This window comes from Camellia sinensis, chromosome 2 (genome assembly GCF_055761805.1).
Source record: "Camellia sinensis isolate YWXY chromosome 2, ASM5576180v1, whole genome shotgun sequence".
In the NCBI taxonomy this organism is placed as follows: domain Eukaryota; kingdom Viridiplantae; phylum Streptophyta; class Magnoliopsida; order Ericales; family Theaceae; genus Camellia; species Camellia sinensis.
In genome coordinates this window covers 218,188,615-218,210,449 of record NC_138962.1, presented here as the reverse complement: position 1 = coordinate 218,210,449, position 21,835 = coordinate 218,188,615, and positions in this window count along the sequence as shown.

Below are 21,835 nucleotides of genomic sequence, written 5' to 3'. Positions count from 1 at the left end.
ACACACCTTTTGCCATCTTTTCTTCTAACTCCTTTCGTAATTCTCTTCGATTAGGGGCTATGGAACTCACCATCTGGTTAGGCCTAGACAAACTAGATGATGGAGTTTTTGCCACCCTAAACCCTTGTCTAGATCTCTTGGCGATGGTTTCAATACTGCTCTCTTGTAACTTGGCCAATCCAATAGCCTGGTTGATGCCAGTGGGTTTAAACATCAATACCCTAGCCTTGATACCATCCCTTAAGCCACTAATGAAGCAACTAATGAAGAAGGTTTCTGGAAAATTTGGTAAGCCCTAACAGATGTGACTTGCCTTAACTTCGTTAAATCCCCCATCGCATCTTCATAGGAATTAGGACCAAATCTGGAAACTACTCCTTCTTTGAATGTGTTCCAATTGATTTGATTGTGACATTTCTCAAACCATTGGAACCATTGAAGGGCTTTGTTTTCCAAATGCAGTGAAGCCAATTTTACCCCATTTCCATTTTCAATTGCATTATAATCAACGAATCTCTCACATTTGTAAATCCAACCCAATGGATCTTCCCCATAGAATTTGGGAAAATCAATTCTAGTATGACGAGTTTGAAATTGATTGAATGATTCAGGGTTTTGAATCCATACCTGCGATGTTTCCTCAATCTCTTGATGAGACTCATAAACCCTAGATGCCACCTGATCGTATTTGATGCTCATTGCTGTGATCATCTCTTTGATTTCATTGATATCCTTCATTGATTTCTTGATATCCCTAATATCTTGTGCTTGCTTTTCGCCATTCTCTTTGACAGATCGAATTGCGTCCTTCATTATTTTTTATTCCTGCTACCTAGTCCCATCTGCCATTTCTTGATTTCTTTCACAGGACGAGAATGCCTGCTCTGATACCAATTTTACAGCTATGGAAGAAGAAAGCTAAAATGGAAAATAGAAAGAAACAGGGAATACAAACTGTGGGAGCCGAATAAGTAGAACAGTCGGAAGATGCGTACCCCAGAAATTAGATACTGTTCAGTTTCATGTTGCGTGACTAGGACGCCGAATATGTTAGGAAAGCCGAACAGACAGAGGTCAGTGGCTCCGAATGAATAAAAGGGGAATGGGATAAAAGTAGGCTCAGGCCCCAAGGCCCAAAAAGCAAGTATAAATACAAGAACCACAGATTTAGAAAGGTATGTAAGAATCACTTCACAAAACTTAGTAGACAAGCTATTCTGAGTGTCTGAACTAACTTGTCCATCGGAGTGCTAATTCTGGCACCCCCGACTGGAGTGTTTGTGTCTTTTCAGGTGACTAGCTGAGGATCACTAGCGTCTCCCAGGATCTGAAGAGTATTTCCAAAACCACTTCTCCACAACTGGCGCCGTCTGTGGGAATACTCAAATACATCCATGGCAGGCGTGATTAAAGATCCTCCGATAGCCATTGACGAGCCCGCACAGAGAGGTGACCTCATTCCAGCGAACTCACTTGGACCAAAAACCATCGCAGCAAGACTTGCCTCGGACCTCTACTCATCTCCAAACCCAACGTAAAAGACAATACAAGCGACCATGGCACAAGCTAGGCAAACCAAACAGAGGTTGGACAACATCATCGCTGAGAACGAACACCTTTGTCGCGATCTGGCCTCGGAAATAGAAAAATCCAAACAAACGGTGCACCAGGCTTCTAAGCGACCCCCCAGGGCAGATGATTGACGATCTCAGACCCGACAGCAAGAAACTGACGGCCGCCATGCTTCAACAGATCATCTTGAGGAGTTGGCAAAGGACGAACGTCTCCACCAATGCGTCCAGAGGAGTGTGGTCGAAACACCTGCCCGTCCGAAGGATGCATTTCCGCTTGACACCGTCCACATGATATACAGCCTGCCAGTAGCCCCGGTCGTGCATGCGATCCAATCACATCCAAGCCCCCAACAGCAACTCACGCCAGCAAAGCGGCCCCGAGAAACGCCAAGTATCACCTTCGACGACTCTGATTTGATTGGTGTAACACTCCCTCACATTGATCCGTTAGTTGTTGAGCTGCGCGTAAACCGGTTCACCGTCAAACGTGTTCTTCTCGACCAGGGCAGTACCTCAGAGGTTATGTATTATAAAACCTTCACCAAACTCAGATTCAGCGAGTCAGACCAGACTCCGTCTCTTTATCCACTATTCGGCTTCAATGCCACTCCAGAGTACCCATTGGGAAAGATCTGCTTACCCGTTCGAGCAGGTTCCAGAACGGTGGACGTGGAATTCTTGGTCGTCAAGCTGCCATCGCCGTACAATCTCATCATGGGGCGATCGTGGTTGCATACCTTGCAGGCCGTCCCAAGCACCTATCATAAACTGCTACGTTTCCCAACAGAACATGGCATTGAGCAAATCCGCACATCCTAGAAATCGGCACAAGCATGTTATCTTTTTGCCGCCAGAACGCCAAAGGAACTGCAAGTAAACTCCATTGAGGTGCCGAATCGGGAGATCTTGGACGATGTTGGGCGGTATCCAAATGAGAAGGCCACATAAGATTTAAACCGAGTTGACATTGATGGCAGCCCAGAAAAGTTCTTCATGATTGGCACCTCTCTGAATCAGGCCGACAGGCAGCAGCTAATCTCTTTCTTGCTCAACAACCTTGACGTCTTTGCGTGGACTCCGTACGAAATGCCGGGAATAGACCCATCAGTTTCACAGCACCATCTGAATGTCGATCCGAAATGTAAGCCGATCATTCAGAAAGGCCGACGGTCAGTCGCGGAGCACACTGCCGCTGTTGTTGAGGAGGTAGACAGACTACTTGACACCGGGGCAATTAGAGAAGTCACTTACCCTACGTGGCTCTCCAATACAGTGGTGGTGAAAAAGAAAAATGGGACTTGGCGAGTGTGCGTCGACTTCACGGATCTGAACAAAGCTTGCCCCAAAGACTGTTTTCCTCTACCTAGAATCGACCAGCTCGTCGATGCGACGGCACGTCATCAACGCATGAGCTTCCTCGATGCTTACAGAGGCTACCATCAAATTGCCATGCATCCAGATGACCAGGACAAAACTGCCTTCCTCACCCCAAGAGGAACCTATTGCTACAAAGTTATGCCCTTTGGACTGAAGAATGCAGGGGCAACCTACCAAAGATTGGTCACCGCCATGTTCAAAGAGCAACTCGGCCACACTATGGAAGTATACATCGACGATATGGTGGTCAAGTCCAAAGAAGAACAGAGTCATATAGCCGATCTAGAAAAGACATTCAGCATCTTACGCAAATACAGAATGAAACTGAACGCTTCCAAGTGTGCGTTCGGAATCGGCTCTGGCAAATTCCTGGGTTACATCGTCAATCACCGAAGAATCGAAGCCAACCCGAGGCAAGTCACAGCAATCTTGGAACTCGGCTCCCCCCATTCAGTAAAAGAAGTCCAAAAGTTGATGGGGATGGCCGCTGCACTCAACAGGTTCATCAGCCGGTCTACAGATTGCTGCCGACAATTCTTTCAGACACTACAGCAGGGTAAGGCTTTTGAATGGTCCGCCGAATGCGAATCAGCCTTCAACGGACTCAAGATATACCTCCGCTCAGTACCTCTCTTGACAACACCCGCCGCTGGTGACTCGTTCATCCTATATCTGGCAGTTTCCGATAGGGCCGTCAGCGCCGTACTGTTAAAAGAGGAGGAAGGGGAGCAACGGCCAGTGTATTATGTGAGCAAGGCAATGGTTGACGCCGAAACACGCTACCTTCCGCTAGAAAAACTCATCTTAGCCCTAGTCATGGCGACAAGAAAACTGATGCATTACTTCCAAGGACATAGCATTGGGGTGCTAACAGATTATCGCCTCCGATCAGTTCTACGGAGTGCAGAAACATCAGGACGTGTTTCAAAATGGGCTTTTGAACTCGGCCAATACGACTTTCAATTTTTACCTAAAACTGCAATCAAGGGGCAGGTGTTGGCCGACTTTGTTGTCGAATTCACCGGCGAGCTTGCCAGCCTCAAACCTGATGAAGTTCGACCAAAGGCTGAAGTTCTACCAAAGTCGAACTGGAGAATTTATGTCGGGATATTTGGCAATTATACTATGATGGATCATCTAACCAAAGGGGTAGTGGCGCCGGAGTTGTAATCATGTCTCCAGATGGTGCAGTAATTGAGCAGGCCATCAAGCTTGGCTTCAAAGCATCAAATAACGAAGCCGAATACGAAGCGCTTTTAGCCGGTCTGCGGAATGCGCATCTTCTCGGCGCTCGGCGTCTGCTTGTGTTTTATGATTCAAAATTGGTAATCAATCAGCTAAAGAGGGAGTACGCAGCAAGAAACGACCGTATGGCGGCCTACATGAAAATGGCCAATTCCTTGCTGGCAAAATTTGACCATCATGAACTGAACCAAATAACACGCGACCAGAACACACACGCGGATGCCTTAGCGTGCCTAACCTCCGCCATCAATTCTGAGATCAAATGGACCATCGAAGTAGGTTTCGTCCCGGAGCCGAGTATTAGCCCTTCAGAGGAAATCCACATCAACGTTATAGAATCCGCACCAAGCTGGATGGACCCCATTGCTGCATTCCTCTCTTCTGAACAACTCCCAGAGGACAAAAAGGAAGGACACAAGCTGCGAAATAAAGCCCTGCGATACTATTTGGATCCGCAAGGAGGGCTTTACAAAAAGTCCCTCTCTGGTGCATATTTGGAATGCGTGCACCCCGACAAAGTGGAGGAACTTCTGATAGAGATACATGAGGGCAGTTGTGGTGCCCATTCTGGCGGACGCTCCCTGGCCCATCGAGCTATAATGCAGGGATACTATTGGCTGACAATGAGAGCTAACGTAGAGAGTTATGTAAAAAAAATGCGAACAGTGCCAAAAGTTCTCCCCATTAACGCATCTGCCTGCTAAAGAGTTGAACTCTATCACCAGCCCCTGGCCGTTTGCTCAGTGGGGACTTGATATCGTAGGACCGTTGCCCAGGGCCCCAGAGAACAAGCGATTCTTAATCGTCGTGACAGACTACTTAACAAAATGGATCGAAGCGGAGGCTTTAACACATATACGAGTTGCTGACATTAAACGCTTTGTATGGAGAAACATCATAACACGATTCGGCATTCCGAGAGCTCTTATCTCAGACAATGGCACCCAGTTCGATTGTGGCGTATATCGAGAGTTATGCAGCAAATATGGCATTCAGCCTTACTTCTCGACACCGGCCTACCCCTAAAGCAATGGTCAAGCCGAAGCCTCTAACAAATCCATCTTGGACGACATCAAAAAGAAACTGGAAAAGGCTAAAGGCAAATGGGTCGAAGAATTACCGAGTGTATTGTGGGCTCATCGTACTACGCCGAGGAGATCCACTGGAGAAACGCCGTTTGCTTTGTGCTTTGGAACCCAGGCAATCTTACCCCTGGAAATCGGCCTCCCAACTCTGAAATCGCAAGTTTTTGATATGGGCCGAAACGACATGATGCTTGCCCTGGATCTGATTCTGATCTAAGAGCGAAGAGACCACACCCTGGCATCTATGGCACGGTATCAGCAGCAGCGTGCCAAATCGTATAATCAGCGAGTTTAGTTGCGCCGATACATGCCAGGGGAGCTTGTCCTGAAGAAGGTACTTCCAGCCGACCGGAGACCGGCCGATGGAAAATTGGGTCCAAACTGGGACGACCCCTATCAGATAGAATCCATCGCAGGAACAGGGGCATATCGGCTCTTAGGCATGTTAGGAAGAAGCCTGCTATGGCCTTGGAATTCAACACGTTTACGTAAATTCTATCATTGACCCGACTTGTGGGCTTGATACTTGTACATATTCCATCGTTGCAATACAAAGCTTCTCATTTTCTCAAGCTTGCCCCTAAGCCTTTAAGGGTCGATTAAGCCTTCTAAGGCCAAAATAAGCCTCCGGATTCGGAGCCCCCTTTGGTGTAGGTCACCTCAGGGCCGATTAAGTCTCCGGATTCGGAGCGCCTAGATATCACAATTGGCCACACTAAGTCTTTAGATTTGGAGCCCCTTTTAGGGCACGACACCTTAGTGCCGATTAAGACTCCGAATTCGGAGCGCCCGTCGTGGATATCATGATTGGCCAAAATAAAGCCTCCGAATTCGGAGCCCCCTTTGGTGCATGTCACCTTAGGGCCGATTAAGTCTCCGGATTCGGAGCGCCCTTCGTAGATATCACGATTGGCCACACTAAGTCTCCAGATTCGGAGCCCCCTTTGGTGCATGTCACCTTAGGGCCGATTAAGTCTCCGGATTCGGAGCCCCCTTTGGTGCATGTCACCTCAGGGTCGATTGAGTCTCCGGATTCGGAGCGCCCTTCATAGATATTACTATTAGCCACACTAATTCTTCGGATTCGGAGCCCCTTTTTGTGCACGACACCTTAGTGCCGATTAAGACTCCGAATTTGGAGCGCCCTTCGTGGATATCACAATTGGCCAAAACAAAGCCTCCGAATTCGGAGCCCCCTTTGGTGCATGTCACCTTAAGGCCGATTCAGTCTCCGGATTCAGAGCCCCCTTTGGTGCATGTCACCTTAGGGCCGATTAAGTCTCCGGATTCGGAGCCCCCTTTGGTGCATGTCACCTTAGGGCCGATTAAGCCTCCGAATTCGGAGCGCCCTTCGTAGATATCACGATTGGCCACACTAAGTCTCCGGATTCGGAGCCCCTTTTGGTGCACGACACCTTAGTGCCGATTAAGGCTCCAAATTCAGAGCGCCCTTCGTGGATATCACGATTGGCCAAAATAAAGCCTCCGGATTCGGAGCCCCTTTTGGTGCACGACACCTTAGGGCCGATTAAGGCTACGAATCCGGATTGGCCTTTTTGAGAGATGCATTTGGACCACTTCATTGGCCGAATAAATATTCACTGAATCGTTGTAGACGTCCCCGAACGCCCCGGGAGGGTGATCCCGTGTTCTGTTCGATATTGGGGTCACTACAACTCAAGACTCTTAAATTGTCACGATCCTAAATCTGAACCAAAGAGTCCAAATCTGGCAAATCGTTTTGAGAAAACAGATTTTTTGAAAGAAGTGCCAAACATGGACTGCTTTACCAGATACAGAGTCGCCACCTAAATATTTTATTTTTGGGGAAATTTAGGAAACCCTAACTCGGTGCCAAAGGCCACGTGTCCGTCATCACCAAAGTTGCCTCGGCTCGGGTTGGGTACGATTGGGGAAGGTCACTTCGTGAGCACCCCCGCTCGCCCGGTCAGAGACCGGCCTCTACTAACCATGATATCTATTTTTGAAAACATTGTATGTTCTTATTCCGGTTATTAGCCTAGGTTACTATGTGATGCGCACAACATACAAGTATAGACTGAGTCTCCTGAATTGGAACAAAACATTTCATGTTTGTTTGTTTGAAAATGGTTTGATGGTGCTACCCGCAGGTAGGCTAAGACGTGGATTTGCCACCCTCGGGTGGGCTTAGAAAACAATGGTTTTGCCACTATCTAGTGGGCTTAAAACAAACAGTTGATGATTTATTCCAATCCAGATAACCGAACCTTCACCCACAGGCATTCAGGCAGTTATATCACATAAGCAAATAGCCTCATGGTAAGCATGCTATTCATGGCAGTCACTCACACGCATGCAAGGATGCTAAAGCATAAAAACTCACCGAGTACTCCAAGCCAAAACAAAAACTCATTAGAAATCCATGCATGAATCCTAAGTGTACAGAAATGCCTAATGCAACACATGCAAAAATGCAAACTATAGCAGGCTCGGCTATTCTAAACATGGCATATGAAATGCAACAGCTAACAAGTATTCAACTTTGAAATTGAAATACAAATGCAGTTAGTATGATGCGCCGAGCCCGGTGCATGCAAAACAGATGAATGAATGCAAACATGCTATCATACTGTATGCTAATTGAAATATGCCCTAATCTAACCATCATAAGTAGGTAAATAAAAGGGAAGAAAGACGTGGGGTTGGAAGACATACATCACACTCACCCACACTTATTACAATTATGCCCTCGCCCAGAGGGTCCAAATAAATAATACAGTCCCAAATGAAAGAATAGTACAGTCCAAATATTACAGTCCAAATAATGTACAAATTCCTAATTAATTTTCAAATTAACTAAGAAAGCTGTAAACTGGCATGCAAGCCAGGGACTGCCTTGACTCTGATGAATGATGCATGCCCGGGTTGCCTTTGTGCGGAAATCCATGACGATACCCCAATTAGCCTCTGTTTACACCTGTTCCTGAAATGCGTGCCAAGCCTCGGAAGACCGCTGATTCTTGATTTGCTGCAACAGAGAGCAAGAAAGGGGCATAGCAATGTATTTTCACAGATATATGCATGCCTCGATCCTCGTGCCACCAATCACGCATATCGATGCATGATGGCCGAGGGGTCGAAATGTGCAATTCAATGTAGAATGAACGCACATATAAACACAACAAAACCTAACTCCATCATGGGTAATCCGGAGTATCGGTGACTTGGAATTGAGACACGTTCCATCACTCGGAGTATGAAACGTACCTCGTTTCCCGTGCCCGGGCTAACTCCTATCCCGAACACGATGCAATATGCATGACATGCATGGAATGCGACTAAGATACAATCCTAACATACACAATGTTATGGAATGGCATACACAATGCAATAAGGTAATACACAATGCTATGGATGAAATGGCATACGCAATGCAATAATGGGCTTACACCAACATGAGAGAGCCTCAGCCACACTCACATAGGGGGCCATCAGATGAAAACAAAACAACTCGAAATGCCTGCACGCGTGCACGCGAACCGAGGACCGACCCTCAGGCACCGAAATGTCACTCTAATGAGACATGGCAAAGACATGGAATATGACATGAAAACATGCAAAAATCAGTAGCAAAATGAGGGGGGAAACAGCCCCGAAACTAGGCGAAATGACACCCGATGCATGGAATTTCTCCCGAAATGCAAAACTAGGTACATGAAATGGCTTACAGCTATACAAAGCATGCATAATTGGTACATGGAATAAAAAGACAGAAGCAAGGAAGCCTCAAAATAATCATTTTTATAGTTCAAAGCATGGCCAAACAGTAAGCACAAGTGGGACTAAATTATCATACAAAAATGGCTCCGCAAGGGAGGCAATGAAGCAAGTGGTAGATGAAAAGCCCAAACAGAAAAAGACTCTTCTACAACACTGAAGAGGGACCAAAAATATGACTACTTACAGTTTATGGAAACCCCCAAAACAATATGCAAGTATGCTCAACATGCCATGCAAGATAGGGCCCAAAAGGGGTCAAAACACAAAGTATACAAAAAATTCATCAAACAGCCAAATACCCTTAATGAAACATGACAAGGGGGTCAAAATATGGCCACTTTCAGTTCGGATCAAGGTCCAAAAACAGAGACACAATAGGCTGATACATCATGCAAAAATGGGGACCAAAGAGGGGTATAATGACAAGTGGCACATGGAGGTCCCAAACAGTGATGAGCCCTTCTTCAATGTTGAAGAAGGGCTCAAAATAAGCTCACTTACAGTTTACATCATGCTCCAAAACAGATCACACATAGGCCAAAAATACATTGCAAGATTATGACATACAAGAAGGATAATGAAGCAAGTGCAAGATGGGGACCTCAAATGACAAAAGTCCTTTAATGAAACATGAAATATAGCTCAAATAAAGGGTACTTTCAGTTTTGGAAGGAGCTCAAAACAGCAAGCAAACTAACTAGAAAAATGTTGCAAAATTAAGCTCAAAAAGAGGGAATTGATGTTTACCCTTGAAGACCAACCCTTGATTGCTTCTTGGCTTGAGAAGTGATGCTTCCTAGCTGCTGGAAAGCTCCCCAAGTTTTTGGAAATGGAGTAGTGGTGGTGATGCTAGATAGTGGTGTGAAAATGGGGTAGGGTTTGGGTGTTTTTTGAAGGAAATGGATGAGATGGAGGGAGATATGCATGCAAGAGCCTAAGGCAATTTTTTTTCAACCTCCAAGACAGAGCTGGAGGCTCTGTTATGTAGCCCAAAATGGGGGAGAAAATGGAGGGAAAATGGATCAAGTTTCCCCCCAAAAGTTGTCCCCCGGATACAGGTTTTTTGGGGGGAAACGGATACACAGCTGTAATGTATACATCCTGAGGAGCAAGGCCGGCCACTTTTTGGAGCTTCAGGTGGCCGGCCAGCCACCCCCCATGGCCGGCCGGCCAAGGGTCAAAAGGGCCAAGGTGAATTAATGGCCGGCCACCACAAATTGCTGTCCTCCCAGGTGCCCTCAACACAACCCTGTGGTTCAAAATTGTCAACTGTAAAACAGGAGAGAGAATAGGCCACTTTTAGGAAGGGTTAAAAAGGGTCAGGTGGAATTACTGGCCGGCCACCAACTTTTAGGGTCCTCCCACGTGTTTACAACACAAATATGTGGTTAGAAGTTCAAGAAAATAGTCCAAGGGTGGTCAACATTGGCTCGGAAGTGAAGAAAAACGGGCGTCGGAGGGCGCCGGAGGAATATAACTGGTTTGTGAAACAATTGCTGGCCTCCCACCCTTCTATAGCCTTCCTGATGATGAAACAGAGGTACCTGCCAAAAATGAATGAAAACCGATGCAAAACGAATGTTCGGGGGCCAAAACGCGCAGTTCGGGGCCCCGAAAACTGCCTATTAAGCACCGAAAGTGGCATTCGACCACGAAGTGGGTCTCTTAGACCTCAGTGTCCCTCAAAAGGGAGTAAACAAGAAGTATGCCAAAAATCGAAACAATAGGAGATGGTTAAGCGGTCCCGAATCGAGGCACACGGCCTGACGGCTCCGAAAATCGGGAACCTGGCTCCGAAATGGGCAAAATGGCCTACAGCCACAAAATGTAGCCCACGGCGACTGAGAGATGGTCCACGGGACCTCTCCCTCCCCTCAGGAAAAAAAACAGAGAAAACCGAGTCTGGTTCGCAAACCGAGGCAAGGCACAGAAGAGGGTTCAGAAATCCGGAGGCAGGGCTCACGGCCAAGACTCTGAAACTTCTGAACGAGCACATTATGCAATATCACCAAGCGCTCAACTGGTGACGTCTGAGTCTCAAGGTCGGTCAAAAATGGGGTGTCTACAATCGTTCTTAATTCAAGCCGGTCAATGCATGTTTAAACATTTACGCCACACAACACAAAACTTGCCAGTAAGTTGAAATAATACGATTAATTAAACACATGACATTTCAAGACCAAATACAAACGTTGAAAATAAAAGAAATTCTGTGGATATTCGGCGCGAAGTTTATTCATTCGGCACCCTCATCGTCGCTCTTCTCAATGTCGAAATCAGAATAAGGAAAGTAGTGGCGATGATACAGGAGCGAGGCCGAATCAATGCCCACGGCTTCGAGAGCTTCCTTGGTTTGAAGGACCTTGATCCAGCCGTGCTTGAATCCACGATTTTCACATCGGCAGACCTCCTCGGCAAGGTCCTGTTTGGTCTTCTCTATCCCGACCTTTAGGCCATCTTGAAACCCCTTTTCATAACCCGAGGTCCGTTTGGTCACTCCCTCCGCAACAACCAATTTAGATTGACCGGTCACCACCGACGTGCTCATTTGAACATTCTTCAACTCCCGAAGCTCACGCTCAGCCTTTTCTGCGCGAATCTCTAGACTGTGATTCCTTTCATTCTGTTTCTCACTCTCACGATGCGCTTCTCGCAGACGCATGCCGACTTCGTAAGCAGTATATAGTCCTTTTACGGCCCCATGTATGCCGTCTCGAAATACTTCGAAATCTCGACGTCCGACCATCGATTGTTGGACTTCCGGCGGGAATATCTGTCGAGTGAACTCGACTGCCACATCTAGGTCTTTAATGATAGAATCTGCCTCCGTCACTGGTCTATTCCTCACAAAAACTACAAAACTCAACGATCGTGGCGTCGTGTCAGGCTCAATTTTCGGTCGCAGGCACGGAGAATTTCTCTGTTATTCCCTGTCCTTTCGGGGCAATCTGCTTCGATGACTAAGGGGCTGTTGTGTTTCCCGATCCTTGGATGTTCTTCTTCCCGTGACCGTAGGCTCGCTACTACAACTCATTGCGGCGCCTGATTCGGTCAATCTTCGTCCCTCCCAAGTTGCCTGAATGGAAATATGTAGGGCCTCTGGCGTGCACCCGTCCCATTTATCCTTCAAATGTTTGCAGCTCTCCCGAGGCAACGTCAGTAATCCCAAACGTCAACAGGCAGATGACAATTGTCTAGCCCACAAGCTGGGCTAGCTCGCGCCCTAGCTAAGGCAAGGACAGATTTACTAATCTGGTCGGCCATGTTTTGAAGCGCTAGCGCAGATCCATGTGTGCCTCAGCCAGCCCACGAGTTACGCCCATTCGGCTTCCCAAGCTCGTGCCCTGGCTAAGGCAAGGGCAGATTTACTAATCTGGTCGGCCATGTTTTCAAGTGCAAGTGCCGATCCATTTGTGCTTCCCATTCGGCTTCCCAAGCTCGCGCCCTGGCTAAGGCAAGGGCAGATTTACTAATCTGGTCGGCCATGTTTTCAAGCACAAGCGCCGATCCATGTGTGCCTCAGCCAGCCCACGAGTTACGCCCATTCGGCTTCCCAAGCTCGCGCCCTGGCTAAGGCAAGGGCAGATTCACTAATTTGGTCAGCTATGTTTTCAAGCGCTAGCGCCGATCCATCTGTGCTGCCCATTCGGCTTCCCAAGCTCGCGCCCTGGCTAAGGCAATGGCAGATTTACTAATCTGGTCGGCCATGTTTTCAAGCGTAAGCGCCGATCCATGTGTGCCTTAGCCAGCCCACGAGTTACGCCTATTCGGCTTCCCAAGCTTGCGTCCTGGCTAAGGCAAGGGCAGATTTACTAATTTGGTCGGCCATGTTTTCAAGCGCAAGTGCTGATCCATCTATGCCTCAGCCAGCCCACGAGTTACGCCCATTCGGCTTTCCAAGCTCGCGCCTTGGCTAAGGCAAGGGCATATTTACTAATCTGATCGGCCAAATACCTAAGCTAAGCAGCCGATCTAACCATAACCGAAAGCAATATCATTCATCAACATTTTCCTTAGCCAGTTGAGCACAACTCATAAAATTTTATATACTCAAGTTACCAAACAAAAAGCTACAAGCCTGCATAAAAATGCCTAGCAAAAAACTATGACTGTAGAAACAGATGAAAAATACTAAATTAAAAACTGTAAAAATACATTCGACATCCTAAAAACTGTCAGTCGGCCGGATCAGCCATCGGAATCAGACTCCAATGGCTCAACATCCACTTGCTCATATGGTATTGGCATAATCAATAAAGCGTTAGCAGCAGCAAGGGCTTTGTGCCAGCCATATTTGAATCTCCAATTTTCAAACTTGGGGACTTGGTCCACGTACTAGGCGAATCCAGCATTTTTCCCGGCCTCGAATACTTTGGAAGACTCCGAGTCGGCTGCTTCCTTCGCCGCCTTCTTTTCAGCCAACTCAGCCTCCAGTTTGGAGATCGCCTTCTGGGCCAATTTGAGCGCATCTTCGCTCACGTCTGCCTTCTTCTTGGCATCTGATCTCAATTGATCTGCGCAACGAGCCCTCTCCATCTCGATGTTGGCCCTTGAGGCTTCCTTATTTGCCCTCAAAGCTTCGACCTCGGCCCTTCTCCTCTAGCCTTCAACTTCCTCGCGTAAATGCCCAATCTGACGGCGTCGCCATGGCGAAGGCCCATATCGGCTATCCATCAGACGGTCTGCAAAACAAGAATTCAAAACCATAACTTCAACAGTATTTGGATTAAATGAAGCTAAGTTCGAATATGTACCAAAAGTGCCGATTGGGCGGCTAGTGCTATCGCATTCAGATCCGTTTCCACCCGGAAAGCCTCCTTGTCAGACGGCAACGACATCGATGTAGCCAAGCTGAATGCGACTTCTGGATCTTTAAGCGCCGAAGCGTCAGAAGAAACCGGCATGTTTTTTATCACCGGCTGAATGACAAAAGGAACGATCACGTCCAATCCCTCTAATTGAGGACGTTTGCCGCCGTGTTCTTCTGAGCCGACCTCAAACCCGGCAGGGCGTTTCTTTGCCTCAAATTTTTGGCCGGCCTGCACGATCAACGTAGATTCGGCATCCTGATTTTTCGCCGTCTCCACCTCAACACGCAAGAACTCTGATTCGCTAACAGGCAGGGAGAATTGAGATTCAGTGGCGGGTGGTACTTCAGACGGAAGGGCCTCCGCTCTTCGCTGCGCGGCTAACCTTTCTGCATTCGCCTTCCTGGCATGTTTTGTCAGGCTTAACCTGGCCATGTCTTCGGGGTCTGCGGCGGGAATATCCTCTAAGCCATGAAAAACGCCATCAAGTGAAAGATCCCCTCAGCCCAAAGTGAATGGGGGATCGGCCGAATTCAATACCGCGTCAGACTCGGTTTTGGACTGATCTGATTTGGTAGCATTAGCTGCATCCCGCTCAAAATCGGACCCTCCAAAACCAACTTGCCTCAAGTTTTTGAAGTCGGACAAAATAAGAGCGATGAGAGAATCTTCACCCTCTGAAACTGGGATATTTTTCGCCGCCGAGAAGGTCGTATATGTCGGCTCGTAAAGAAGCAGAATGTGGGCCGCCCTGCCTTGTTTCTGAAGACTTCGACGACCGAAATATTTGAGTGTGACTTCGATATCCGAAAGAACGGCGTCGTTAGTTGAAGACAGAACTTTCTTCAAATTGCTCCCTACACAAGCCAAGCCGTAACATTTCAAAGAAGAGGCTTTACAACAAAAACGAACAAATAATAAAAGCGAGAAGCCAATCAGCTACCTGGCTCGCCCCTCCGTCTAGGAATAGGGTCGACGTGATCCTCCCCTTCTCCAAATTCCCAATTACCCTGGACAACAACCATAACATCATCAACTCGTTTTCCAGAACTGGAAAGCATAGTAATCAGTTGATGGTCGATATCCTTGGCCTTAAGGAAGAAACGCCCATGACGACCAGAAGACTTAGCCAAGGCATAACAATGCCGGATGGCTGGAATGCCAAGGTTAATTCTTAGGCGACGGTTGAGCGCTATAATCCCCATTATGATTCTAAAGAAATTCACATTAGGTTGGGAAGGGATTAAACCCCAATGGCGAAGCATAGCCCTAAGAAACGGGTGAAGGGGGAAACGGACTCCACCCTCTGCAATTGACAAAAGAGGAAAGACAATCATGGTTTTGTCCTCCCTCTCCATATCAAGAATGCCGTCTTCCACAAGTGATAGACGGACATCATCAGGAATGGAGAAATGGCGTTTAAAGCCAGCAATTCGATCTGACGAGAGGAGGTCTTTTAAATGTTTCGCCATACCCTACAGTTTATGAGAATATGCTAAGGAAAGAATAAACCAGAAAGAGTCTTCGAAACAAGGGAGGAGAGAACTTACAAAGGACGAAGAGGATATCGGAGAAGAGAGTTTCAAGGACGATTCAAAAGGCAATCCAGCGATGAGCATCATAAAATACATACTTGAAAGGACGTCAAAATTTAAAATCGCAATAAATAGACATGTACGAGGGGGCGGGAGGTCGACACGACAACCGAAAGGGGTGCGCTTAGATATCTGCATGAGGATGAGGCCAACTGCCGAATTTTGGCTCCGACTTTTCGAAATTCAAAACCAAGCACTCCAGCCAACTGTCATCGATGAAGTGCTTGGGGGGCAATTGTGGGAGCCGAATAAGTAGAACAGTCGGAAGTTGCGTACCCCAGAAATTAGATACTGTTCCGCTTCATGTTACGTGACTAGGATGCCGAATACATTAGGAAAGCCGAATAGACGGAGGTCAGTGGCTCCGAATGAATAAAAGGGGAATGGGATAAAAGTAGGCTCAAGCCCCGAGGCCCAAAAAGCAAGTATAAATACAAGAACCACAGATTTAGAAAGGTATGTAAGAATCACTTCACAAAACTTAGTAGACAAGCTATTCTGAGTGTCTGAACTAACTTGTCCGTCGGAGTGCTAATTCTGGCACCCTCGACCAGAGTGTTTGTGTCTTTTCAGGTGACTAGCTTAGGATCACTAGTGTCTCCCAGGATCTGAAGAGTATTTCCAAAACCATTTCTCCACACAAACAGAGCTCGCTCTCTCTCCCTCTCTCTCTCTTATTCCAAACCAAGAAAATGACATATTACAAAATGCATACCTTTCCTCTCTGTAACACAACTATCTATAGCTAGAATCAACTCCTAACCATCTAACTGAACTAACAAACTCTCCCTCGAAACAAAATAAAAAATTAGTTACAACTGAATCACAATGAGCTAAAGAATAACCAATTTCTTTCTAGAACATTACATTATGGAAAAGAAACTATCCCAAGAATCTAGGCTATAGTTTTTCTGAATCTGTCGTTGAAGGTTCATATTCCGTTCCAGATCTGAGCAGAAGCCTCACCTGAGAATAAAGGAGAAAGATCAACATTAGAAGAAAACTGTTACGATATTAACCATCTTGCAGAAAGAGAAAAGAGGACCCTCAAGTTTAGCGATCACCTACGGCAGTGAAAGTAGTACAAAATAAGGTTAGCAATTTAAAATTAAAGGATGGGGATTTGAAAAGTAGATAAGTAGCTGGAACTTAGCTTATCTAGAACTTCTTCCATCAAATACGAGCTTTTTTAGGAAATTAGTTGTCATCTATGTTACATTGCCACTTCCAAATGTATGAAGTACCCGTGTCAGACACTAGACACTTTGGTAAGGGTACAGGATGTGTCCAACATGCAATTGTACATTCATCTAGCAAACATATTTTTCTATGTCTTGTGCAGATATGTCCACACTTGCAATTGTATAACATCTTGTGAATACCATTTTACCTTAGAAAATAATACAATATTAAGAAATATAAATATTTTCCCATTTCCCAGTGTTCTTAGACAAGAGATTAGATGAATCAAACACTCATACACATATATGCACCCAATATCCATAGTTGAGTCCATGTTACATAGGTTGTCATGAAGAAATTGTAAAAAGAACATTTCTCACAAGTTGTCATGAAAAAATTGTAAAAAGAACATTTCTCACTTTTAACCTTGTAAACACGCATTACAATATTGTAGAGTTTTATATAAATTTATATTTTGTGATGTTTAATTTTTTACTACTAAACTTTCTTTTTGTTCCAAAGGACAAAACGATACACTTGTAAATTGTAACACAATACATATACACACACACACTTACCATCTGCTAATTGTACTTGTGAAACTCTTTGATCTAGTGGACTTGAACAACTTTACAGCAGAGAGTCAGAAGAAGTTTCATCTTTTCTTAGTTGGGACAAAAATTAATGAAAATCTGTGAAATTCCTCAAACCCTAAAGCTTGAACATAATCAATTGAGATGATTTAGTTACTTACAAGAATATATCAAGCTGTTGTCCGGTACCATCTCTGTTGGAAGCATTCCTCAAACAACCTAGAGAACAGAAAAATCAAGAAATCCACTAGCAATACACTTTAAACGGTAGGTAAAAGCAGGAAAAAATAAATAAATAAATAAAGAGAAATTACGTACTCCTTTGATATTCCGGTAGCAGAAAACAAATCTGCCCAATGTTGGTGATAGGAACTGTCCTGTTAGGCAGTTGTGGGTAGTTGCTTTGTTAGGCAGTTGTGGGGTAGTTATTTTGTTACGGAATCTAATACAGGAAAGGGGATTATAACGGGGAAGGGAGTTACAGATAGAGGTAGGTTGTATCTTCTTTTGTTCTTCTTCTTTTTCTTTTTCTCTCTTGTTGTAAAACTCCATGGGAGTTCTTCCTTTCGTTTGATGAGAATTGAATAAAAAAAGCTGAGTTTTCCTTTATAATTTTGAGATTAATTGCTAGAAGCTTATCAGTGGTATCAGAGCCACCATTCTTCAAACTTGGGGCAAATCACTTTGGTAATGGTGGACGGTACATGATCTCAAGATATCAAACGAATCGAGGATGCTATTCGGCATCTAAAAGAAAGCTTGGACAAACAGGGCGAAGCCATGGCTGGAATCAAGGATTTGGTTTTAGCTTTGAACCTGAAGTATGAGCAAATCGCAGAAAAGGTGGGTATTCTTCTTTGGTTCCTCCGATCATTCCTACACAAGAACCCACCAATAATCCAAATCAGTGGCACACTAGATTTCCCAAATTGGATTTCCCAAAATTTTTCGGTGAAGACCCTAAGGCTTGGGTATACAAATGTGAGAAGTTTTTTGAATTTAATCCGATCAATGAAACACAAAAAGTGCAATTGGCTTTAATACACATGGAAGATAGGGCTATTCATTGATTTCGATGGTATGAAAAGACCCATGTTCTCAGATCTTGGAGGGAATTTGTTGGGGCCCTGGTTGATAGATTCGGAGATAGCCTATTTGATGATGCTATGGGACAACTATCGAAATTGAGACAGATATCAACAGTCCAAATCTACCAAGGAAAATTCAAAGAATTGGCTAATAAAACAAATGGATTATCAGAAGAATTCTTTGTTAGTTGTTTTATAAGTGGCTTCAAGGATGAAATGAAGGCAGGAGTACAGATGTTTAGGCCAAGAAATGTGTCACTAGCCATGGGTTTTGCAAGGTTACAAGAAGACAAAATTGAGGCCTTAGATAAGAAGAATATAGTTTATTCCAAAAGCTACAGTACCAGTTTTCTTACAAGTGGCAAATCAATGGAGCCAGCTTCAAAACTTGAGGAGTCAGTAACTGCTGTAAAGAAATTGACACAGAAGGAATTGGAGGAGAGAAGAATGAACGGATTATGTTATGGATGTGACGAGAGATATTTCAGAGGCCATGTTTGCAAGAAGAAGCAACTCTTTATACTCGAAGTTAAAGATGAGGAAGATGTCTTTGAGGATGTGGTGCAGGACATGGACAAAGAAAATGTGCAAAAAGAATTGCAAATCTTAGTTCATGCCCTATCGGGTTCTTTCTCTTATAAGACTATGAGAATTAATGGAAAGGTTAAGAAGAATATGGTCACTATATTAATTGATTCAGGTAGTACCCACAATTTTTTGGACCCAGTAATGGCAAAACGAACTGGAGCATCAATCCAATTTGCCAATCCTTTAACAGTGGTGGTAGCTGATGGTACCAAGTTACAAAGCAATGATATAGTGAAGGATTTCCAGTGGGTTATGCAGGGTACAATTTTTACAGCTGACATGAGATTATTACCTTTGGGGGGTTATGACATGGTATTGGGAGTCCAGTGATTATCTACTTTGGGAACGATGTTATGGGATTTTCAGAATTTGAATATGGAATTCACTGTATTTGGCAAAAAACATGTGCTGCAAGATGGTGCAACAGTGGAGATACAGTAAATTGAAGTTAAGGCAATGGAGAAGTTGATGCAGAAAAAACCATAGGGAATCATAGCTCACCTTTGCAGCCTACATTCCAATTATGCAGAACCTACATTCCAATTATGCAGAAGTTGACCATGAGGTTCATTCGAATCTTGATAGAATCTTACATGATTATACTGATGTGTTTCAGGAACCTAGTGACTTAACTCCAATTAGATCACATGATCACAACATACCTCTCAAGAATGGTAGTCATCCCCCAAATATCAGGCCTTATCGATATCCTTATATTCAGAAGAATGAGATTGAGAAAATAGTAAAAGAGATGTTGAACTTAGGTGTTATTAGGCATAGTGTGTCTTATTTTTCTTCACCAGTCCTTTTGGTCAAAAAGAAGGACAACACTTGGCAAATGTGTATTGACTACAGAGCTTTAAATAAGGACACTATCAAGGACAAATACCCTATTCCCATGATTGATGAATTACTTGATGAGTTGCATGGAGCTCAGTTCTACTCTAAGTTGGATTTAAGATCTGGGTACCATTAAATTCGGATGCATGCTCCTGACATTGAAAAAATAGCTTTTCGAACGCATGAAGGCCACTATGAATTTTTGGTCATGCCATTTGGCTTGACCACTGCTCCATCTACCTTTCAAAGCTTGATGAATGATGTGTTTAGGCCATTTTTGAGGAAGTTTGAGTTGGTATTTTTTGATGATATCCTTGTATACAGTAAGAGTTGGGCCGAACATATGTTTCATGTGACCTTGACCTTAGAAAAATTGAGAGTTCATAAACTATATACTAAGATGTCCAAGTGTGCTTTTGGGAAGCAGCAAGCGGAGTGTTTGGGGCATATTATTACTGGTTTTGGTGTGGCTGCAGACCCCGCCAAAATAGACGCTATGTCTACTTGGCCTAGACCTCAATCTTTGAAAGCTCTTCGAGGATTTTTGGGTTTGATTGGCTATTACCGAAGGTTCATAAAACACTATGGTAAGATCAGCCAACACCTTACTATATTGCTCAAAAAGGATGCCTTTAAATGGTTAAAGGATGCTGAACAAGCTTTCGTTCTATTGAAAAGAACTATGTCTACTACTTCTGTATTGGCTTTACATAATTATGATAAAACCTTTGTGCTGGAATGTGATGCTTCTGATGAGGGGTTAGGAGCTGTATTGATGCAACAAGGACAACCTATAGCCTATTTTAGTAAGTCATTATCTGGCCGAAGCTATGGGTTATCTACATATGAGAAGGAATTCTTGGCTATAGTTCTAGTTGTTACCAAATGGAGGCATTACCTCTTGGGTAGGCATTTCCACATTAGGACAAATCACCAAAGCCTCAAATTCTTGCTGGAGCAGAGAATTACCACTCTCATGCAACAAAAATGGCTTCCCAAACTCATGGGTTTTGATTACGAAATTGTATATCGGAGTGGTAAATCTAACTACGCTGCAGATGCCTTGTCTAGAAAAGGAGAGGAAGATATGAGCAGTATGTCCCCTCTCTCTGTTGTCCTCTGCCATTGGGTTAAGGATCTTCAAACCAGTTAGGAACAAGACCCTTCTATCCAACAACTTATTGCAGATTTGACTCAGAATCCAACCAGTCATCCTCATTTTCTTTGGCAGCATGAAATGCTCTATTACAAAACTAGATTGGTAGTGGGTAATTCACCTCAACTAAAGACCACACTCATCAAGGAACATCACGCTACTCCCACTGGTGGGCATTCAGGAGGAAAGAGAACTTATAGAAGAATCAAACAAGGTTTTTATTGGAAAGGCCTAAAGTCTGATGTACTTCAGTTTGTGGCTAAATGTGATGTATGTCAGCGGAATAAGTATGAAACAGTGGCAGCACCTGGGTTGTTACAGCCCATTCCCATTCTTAGTAAGCTTTGGAGTGATATTTCGATGGATTTCATTGAAAGGTTACCCAGCTCTTCCCATAAAACTGTGATCTATGTGGTTATGGATAGGCTTAGTAAATATGCTCATTTCATTTCCTTAACCCATCCATATACTGCTACTGCAGTAGCTCAAGCATTCTTAGATGATGTGTTTAAACTTCATGGGATGCCTCTTTCTATTGTTTCAGACCGGGACACGGTGTTTACTAGTAAATTCTAGAAGGAATTATTTCAATTGCAGGGTACTAGTTTGTGTATGGGTTCTTCTTATCACCCCCAAATGGATGGCCAAACTGAAGTAGTTAATAGATGCCTTGAGGGGTACTTGCGGTGCTTAGCGGGAGACAGACCTACTGTATACACCAAATGGCTATCTCTCGCTGAATGGTGGTATAACACTACCTACCATGTCACTATGGGAGTCACACCATATGAGGCCTTATATGGTCAAACCCCTCCCAACTTGAACCATTATATTCCAGGGAATACTGCTATGGCAGCTACTGATACTTTGTTGTAGGATAGAGATGCTATTTTGAAGATGTTGAAAGAGCATCTGGTTCAGTCCCAGCATCGAATGAAATAA